This window comes from Hippocampus bargibanti, linkage group LG08, assembly GCF_051943395.1.
Source record: "Hippocampus bargibanti isolate YZ-2025 linkage group LG08, ASM5194339v1, whole genome shotgun sequence".
Taxonomy (NCBI): Eukaryota; Metazoa; Chordata; class Actinopteri; order Syngnathiformes; family Syngnathidae; genus Hippocampus; species Hippocampus bargibanti.
The window spans coordinates 9,817,252-9,824,194 of NC_142741.1; the positions used below are offsets into that span (position 1 = coordinate 9,817,252).

Here is a 6,943-nt window from a genome sequence, read left to right on the forward strand (position 1 = left end):
CACTATTAATGAAATAATAACTAAATAACCCTCTCTGAGTTCTTCACCTAAAAAAATCAGGAAATAAATAACACTATGAAATAAATAATAACTGTCTGTGGGTTCTTCATCGGAAAAAAAACAGGAAATAAGTAACACTATGAAATAAATAACTAAATTACGGAAGAGGATTAGGGCCACTGAAGAAAAAAAATACGGTTGGCAAAATTCTGACTTTAATCTCAGAATTCTGACTTTGTAATGTTCGTGGAGCTATTCATGTTTGGCCTCGTCAGCGTGTACAAGACGTAAGTGTGGCTCGGAAGAAAGGACATACAGTAATGTCATCACCTATCGACTTTTTGCGTGGCCGAGGAGTGTCGGAAGACATCCTTTCTCTTTTGGAGGAGCGGAGGGTGAGTAAACAGTGTGTTGTGTTTGTTTCGTTTAATGGCTGTTGTGTCCATAGTTAACGTGCTCCGCGGAGCTGGTAACTCCGTTGCTAGCGCGAATACTGCATAATGAGTGGATGCACCCGGTTTACATTCGTGAATAAATAGTAACCATTTATGAATGACAGTGGCCGGTTGGAGAATCACTGCAGTTAAAATCATCGTGAATTGAACACACTGATCACACGTTCTGTCGTAGTTCTGTGTGTACATCATTTTAAGTAACGTTTAGGCACACGCACGCATCAACGAAGTCAAAAGTTGATGAACTGCTGTCTGAATAGGGACTTTATTTATGATAGTTGCATGTTGGAAGGCAAATATTTCCCCGTCATTTTCAAGCATCAATGTACCTTTGTCCATTATTAACAGTTTTCAACGTTTTATAGTTGCAACATATATGCCTGTGTGTTTGATTTACAATTGTTGAGATCAGTATTGCATGTGTGCTTCATATTTTAAAATTAAGTGATTATATGTTATGATGATTGAAGGTTTTTTTTATTTATTTTTCTTGTTCTTCTGCAGATTGACGGTGATGTCATCTCACTGATGGACGATTCCACCCTTGCCAATTATGTCCCTTGTTATGGAGACCGGATTGCACTCTTCAATTTTTGTAAGACGAAACAGCTCGCAACTAAAAGAAAACATGGACTTTTGGAAAAATTGCGTGAAAAAATGAAAGTCAGGAACGATAGCGAGAAGGAGACACTGCGTCAAAGACACAAGAAGCAAGACAGACAAGGAGGCAGAAAACAACGAGAAATGTAGCAATTGGATGGATACACAGTGATGGAAAAATAACCAAACAGGTGAGGGAGAAACAGGGAGGGGGTACCAGAAAACTTCAAATGTCCACAGAAGCTGGGTTAGAAGACATTCTCAATGAAGGAAAAAAAAATGTTTTTCCCTGATGGAATTTCTCCTAAAGGCTCAGAATTGGACTTTCAGTTTGAGGTGTGGATTTTCAAACAAAACCTCCTCACTGATGAAACCTGCCAGTCCATTGGCAATATGTATGAGGCTGCAAAACTTACATTGTTGCGCTTTTATATTGCAACAAGGCCAAAAGATGACCACTATGATGACAGCACGGCATCCAAAGAAGTCTTGGTTTTGTCACACGTTGCCAGTGACTACAACCCTGAAATTGAAGAGGTCTCTGTTGATTCAAGTGAAATCTACACGGCATTCAACATTTCTTCTGATTCAGAAATAACCTTTGGTCCTTCACACAGCACAGAGGGAGATGCGGACATCACACTGATATATAACAGTCCACCCGATCCACAAGATGCGATGACAATCAGTGTCCACTACACTGACATGTTGAGTGATATGATCATAGCATTTTCTGAAAATGCTATCTTGAACAAATCACTCATTGTGAAACGCATACTCCCAGATAATACAGAAGAAGCTGGCATTGGATCTGGAGTATTGAGAGATGTTCTCACATGCTTCTGGCAACAATTCTATGACCGGTGCACCCTTGGTACAACAATTAAAGTGCCATTTATTCGCCATGATTTTCCAGCAGAAAAGTGGAAAGCAGTTGGGAGAATCCTTGTGAAGGGTTACCAAGATTGTTGCTATTTCCCAAACAAACTTGCGTTTCCTTTCCTCGAGCAGGTGCTTTTCAACTCGATCTACAGTGATCTAAAATCACATTTTCTGCAGTTTGTGAGCAGCCAGGAGCGTGAAGTTTTGACGGCAGCAATGAAGGACTTTTCAGAAGTGGACCTAGATGAACTTGTGGAAGTCCTTGATAACTACGGCTGTAGAAAAAGAATCTCTGCTGAAAGCTTTCCCAATATATTGCAAGAAATAGCACACAAAGAGCTGATCCAAAAGCCCATGTTTGTGATTGACTGCTGGAGGGAGGTTATTCTCCACCGTGTCCTGATCAGTCCAGAAGAACTAAACAAGTTGTGCTCGGACTTACAACCTACCTCAAAAAAGGTCTGCTAACTGCTGAAATTTGCAACTGATTTAACCCCAAAGCAGAAGGAAGTGGCAAATTACCTGAAAAGGTTCATTAGAGAATTGGATGAATTCATGCTTCAGAAGTTTCTCCGTTTTTGTACTGGATCTGATCTTGTTGTAACCAACGCCATTCTTGTGGAGTTTCAGGAAATGACGGAGTTTAGTAGAAGGCCGGTGGGTCACACATGTGGAAATGTTCTGCATATTGCTGACAGCTATGATAATTTCCCAGATTTCCGATCTGAATTCAACGCCGTTCTTGAAAGCAATATCTGGGTGATGGACATTGTGTAGCTTTTTAATACCAAGAAACTGTGACTAAACTGTCATAGGCTGCATCAGCACGACATTACTTTTACACTACATTACAGTATATTGTTTTGTGTTATCAATATGTTTGTTGAAACAAACTTTGCATTTTTGCTGTTTTATGGTTTGTATACAAATCACTTGCATTTTGTGTTATATTACAGTCATAGTTCTGTAAAGTTCTGTGGACTTTTTTATACAAAAAGGCCTAGGAAGTTATGCATAACCATCAGATGGTTGTTTCAACAGTTTTGCTGTATTAGTTAGGAGCATGTTTCTTTTGTTCAAAATTAAAGATTTCATTGCATTCAATTTTTGGCTCCACATGAATGTTGAAAGTTAATATATTGTGTGAAAAGGTGGTTTAATAACATTTTACAGGTATTTTCTAATGGCTTTATAATTCTCACATCGACCTCACAGTCCGGAGGTGCAAGGTGGATTCTGGTTCTGAACTTCCTGTTTGGAGTCTCCAGCTATTCCAGATGCACCAATATTTCACTAACATGTGTCAGGTTAAAGGAAAACACACTAAATTGTCCTTGTCATTGTGAGCACTGGTGGTCGTTCATCTGTGCATTGCGCTTCGCTAGCAACTGGTTCAGGGTGTCCTCCGCCTACTGCCCAATGACTGCTGTGATAGGCTATACAGCACACCTCACACCTCACGACTCTTGAGGATAAGGAGATAAAAAAATGGATGGAGAGGTTTTATAACACGATTAAGACATCCATCCACTTGTGATCTATCACAAGGGTCACAGGGCATGCTCGAGCCATGGCAAAGTTTTAAAAATGTCTATGTACTTCCAACCTACCGCTGAAGAGTGCCATTCAGAGGAGTCGAAAAAAACACAACTGGTTGTGGAGTAAATTTGAAGTTTCATTTTCACATCAGTACAAAGTCCAAAGATTGCATCAGTACACATGTCAAATATACTTCAGTAATTCCTCAACTTAACATACAAGTCACTCGCATTCAATGGATCTGATGGTGCGTGCCATTCATTTTCCTCCATAAGCAGACAACACAGTTCAAATACAGTTTCATCACATGGAAAATCGCCTTTTGTCGTGCACTCTTCCATACATGCAGTGATCTCTTCCGTTCCAACAGGTTTTAATTGATCCTCGGCACTGTGCATCGCAGGAAATGAATACATGATCACTGGTCGACCGGAAGCTGTATCATTGTGAAATCTTCGTCTTATTTTGTGTGAGTTCCACGTGTTCACAACTTCATCCAGCTCGTCCTGAACAAAAAGCAGCATTGTTTGAGGATGATATTTATATCATTTATAAAATTAAAGAAAAAAGGCCCAAAAACATTATTCTACCTGACCTGCACAAGATTAAGAAAGCAGAACCGGATAAGACTTTTATCCAGAAAATCTCCTGTAAAGTGGCCATCATCCTGAAGAGTTTGAAATAAATTCATCCAAAATTGTACACTCTGTTTGCGAAGGGTGGACCACCACCCTTCAATGCGCTGATTGGCTGTACTTCTTCCATAGAGGAAACTTTTCTCCGCAGCAAAATTGTCTGAGTGGTTCCGACGCAAAAACATTTGCATCTGTTCGACACAAACGTTTTCTGTGCCCCTGTCAGCACGGATCCTCTCTGGACATCCACCGACGCATGAAACTGTTTTTATAAAATAACTTGCAACCACCTTAGGGTCACTGTTTGTGTCCGCCCAGAGCACATACCGGCTAAACCCATCAATACAGCCATGAATGCCAATCCCATAGGGTTTTAATTTGTCATAGCCATCCATGTGTCAAAGAGCATTTGGCCCTCGACAGTTGTACTGCCGCCGTCTTAGGCGTCGTGCTCTTCTTATTCCCACGCCTACAGGGTCAACCAATTTTATAATTTGTCTCATTATATCTTGTGACACAACAAATCCGTTGTGAATGGCACGCAGATGTAGCCAACGATAACCATGCATCTGTCCACTCGTCAGGATCTCGTGCTGGACAAAAGCCAACACATCTCCCAGGTCTGATTGGTTCTTTCTTCGAAAAAGACCTAGTCTTTTGCATATCCTTTTCAGAGTCCGAACACTTAAAATAATTTGAGCATTATGTGATAAAATTGCAAGTATTTCCTTATTGCTGAATCCAATTCTAAAGCATAGCTTGATCAAGTCATCCAAATCTGGAATTTCAGCCACTGTTTGGGTTGCACCCTCCATCAGTCACTTTATCTGCACAAGAAAATTAAGATGACAATTACAATCTGACAAAAACACCAGTGGGCATTTTGAAAACATGACTGTATGACAGTATGCTTGTTGTATATAGTTGTTTTTAACAATGTTTTCGCTTATGATAGTGTTAGTTCAAACGTAAGTAACTTCATATTCGTGAAGCAGTCTAAAAGTAAATACAATATAGGTCGTGTGCGCATACAGTACTGTACTTTCTTCGACGCGACAGTTTAATCAAGTGTGTTCAGTTCACAATGAGTTCACAGTGACTCTCTGTCACTGTCTTCCACACGATGGGGTGCGAAATCAGCAGTGGTGTTGTTAAAAACAACGTTATGTGGCGTCACGGTGACATAGTACCAACTTAAATAGTTACTTTCTATTTATTCACGACTGTAAAGCGGGTGCATCTATTTATGATATTCGCGCTAGCAACGGAGCTATCAGCTACGCGGAGCACGTTAACTATGGACACAACAGCCATTAAACGAAACAAACACAACACACTGTTTACTCACCCTCTGCTCCTCCAAAAGAGAAAGGATGTCTTCCGACACTCCTCGGCCACGCAAAAAGTCGATAGGTGATGACATTACTGTATGTCCTTTCTTCCGAGCCACACTTACGTCTTGTACACGCTGACGAGGCCAAACATGAATAGCTCCACGAACGTTACAAAGTCAGAATTCTGACTTTAAAGTCAGAATTCTGAGAATAAAGTCAGAATTCTGAGAAAAAAGTCAGAATTCTGACTTTAAAGTCGGAACGAAAATAATTCTGACTTTAAAGTCAGAATTCCGAGAATAAAGTCAGAATTCTGACTTTAAAGTCAGAATTCTGACTTTAAAGTCAGAATTCTGAGATTAAAGTCAGAATTCTGACTTTAAAGTCAGAATTCTGAGATTAAAGTCAGAATTTTGCCAACCGTATTTTTTTTTTTTCTTCAGTGGCCCTAATCCTCTTCCGTACTAAATAACTCTGGGTTCTTCATCGAAAAAAAGCCATGGAACATCAGTCACTTTATCTGCACAAGAAAATTAAGATGACAATTACAATCTGACAAAAACACCAGTGGGCATTTTGAAAACATGACTGTATGACAGTATGCTTGTTGTATATAGTTGTTTTTAACAATGTTTTCGCTTATGATAGTGTTAGTTCAAACGTAAGTAACTTCATATTCGTGAAGCAGTCTAAAAGTAAATACAATATAGGTCGTGTGCGCATACAGTACTGTACTTTCTTCGACGCGACAGTTTAATCAAGTGTGTTCAGTTCACAATGAGTTCACAGTGACTCTCTGTCACTGTCTTCCACACGATGGGGTGCGAAATCAGCAGTGGTGTTGTTAAAAACAACGTTATGTGGCGTCACGGTGACATAGTACCAACTTAAATAGTTACTTTCTATTTATTCACGACTGTAAAGCGGGTGCATCTATTTATGATATTCGCGCTAGCAACGGAGCTATCAGCTACGCGGAGCACGTTAACTATGGACACAACAGCCATTAAACGAAACAAACACAACACACTGTTTACTCACCCTCTGCTCCTCCAAAAGAGAAAGTGTGGTGTGATTGTTGACAAGATCAGTGGCGCTGGGCGATGACGTCAGCAGGAGGCGCCAAGGACCAGCAGAGGGGGAGTGACTGGGAAGAAGCACAGCATTGGAAGCTAAATAAAGAGTTACCCACGTTAACGCACAGCTGGACTCACGTGTGCCTTATTCGACAACACGACATGGTGTCAGAAGTCCTGTAGTTGACGTGGTGTGCGCGAAGAGGATATTTTGGAAACGCGGCGGAGAGAAAAAGGCAACATGAGCGACGTAGAGGATGGAACATCGGCACGGGCTAATGGAGCCATGGCGCGAGGTGCACAGCAGGCTGCGGGACCAGTCGTCACCGCGGGGCCGTGCGCCACGTTCAACATCCAGCCGCCAGAACCCTTTGACTTCTCAAAACCGCAGGAGTGGGAAAAATGGATCAGGAGATTTGAAA

The 6,943-nt window shown here is 40.9% G+C and overlaps 2 pseudogenes across 2 annotated transcripts; one reads left to right on the forward strand and one right to left on the reverse strand.

The window, feature by feature from the left end:
- Nucleotides 1–266: 266 nt before the first annotated feature.
- Nucleotides 267–1,915, forward strand: LOC148894529 (uncharacterized; annotated as a pseudogene). Its single transcript, XR_016115707.1, has 2 exons — nt 267–395; nt 960–1,915. The product of XR_016115707.1 is annotated as an uncharacterized LOC148894529 (transcript).
- Nucleotides 1,916–2,439: 524 nt separating this feature from the next.
- Nucleotides 2,440–6,595, reverse strand: LOC148894530 (uncharacterized; annotated as a pseudogene). The gene is made up of 4 exons (XR_016115706.1): nt 6,487–6,595; nt 5,460–5,965; nt 4,072–4,938; nt 2,440–3,982 (listed from the first exon to the last, which is right to left on the reverse strand). The product of XR_016115706.1 is annotated as an uncharacterized LOC148894530 (transcript).
- Nucleotides 6,596–6,943: the final 348 nt, after the last annotated feature.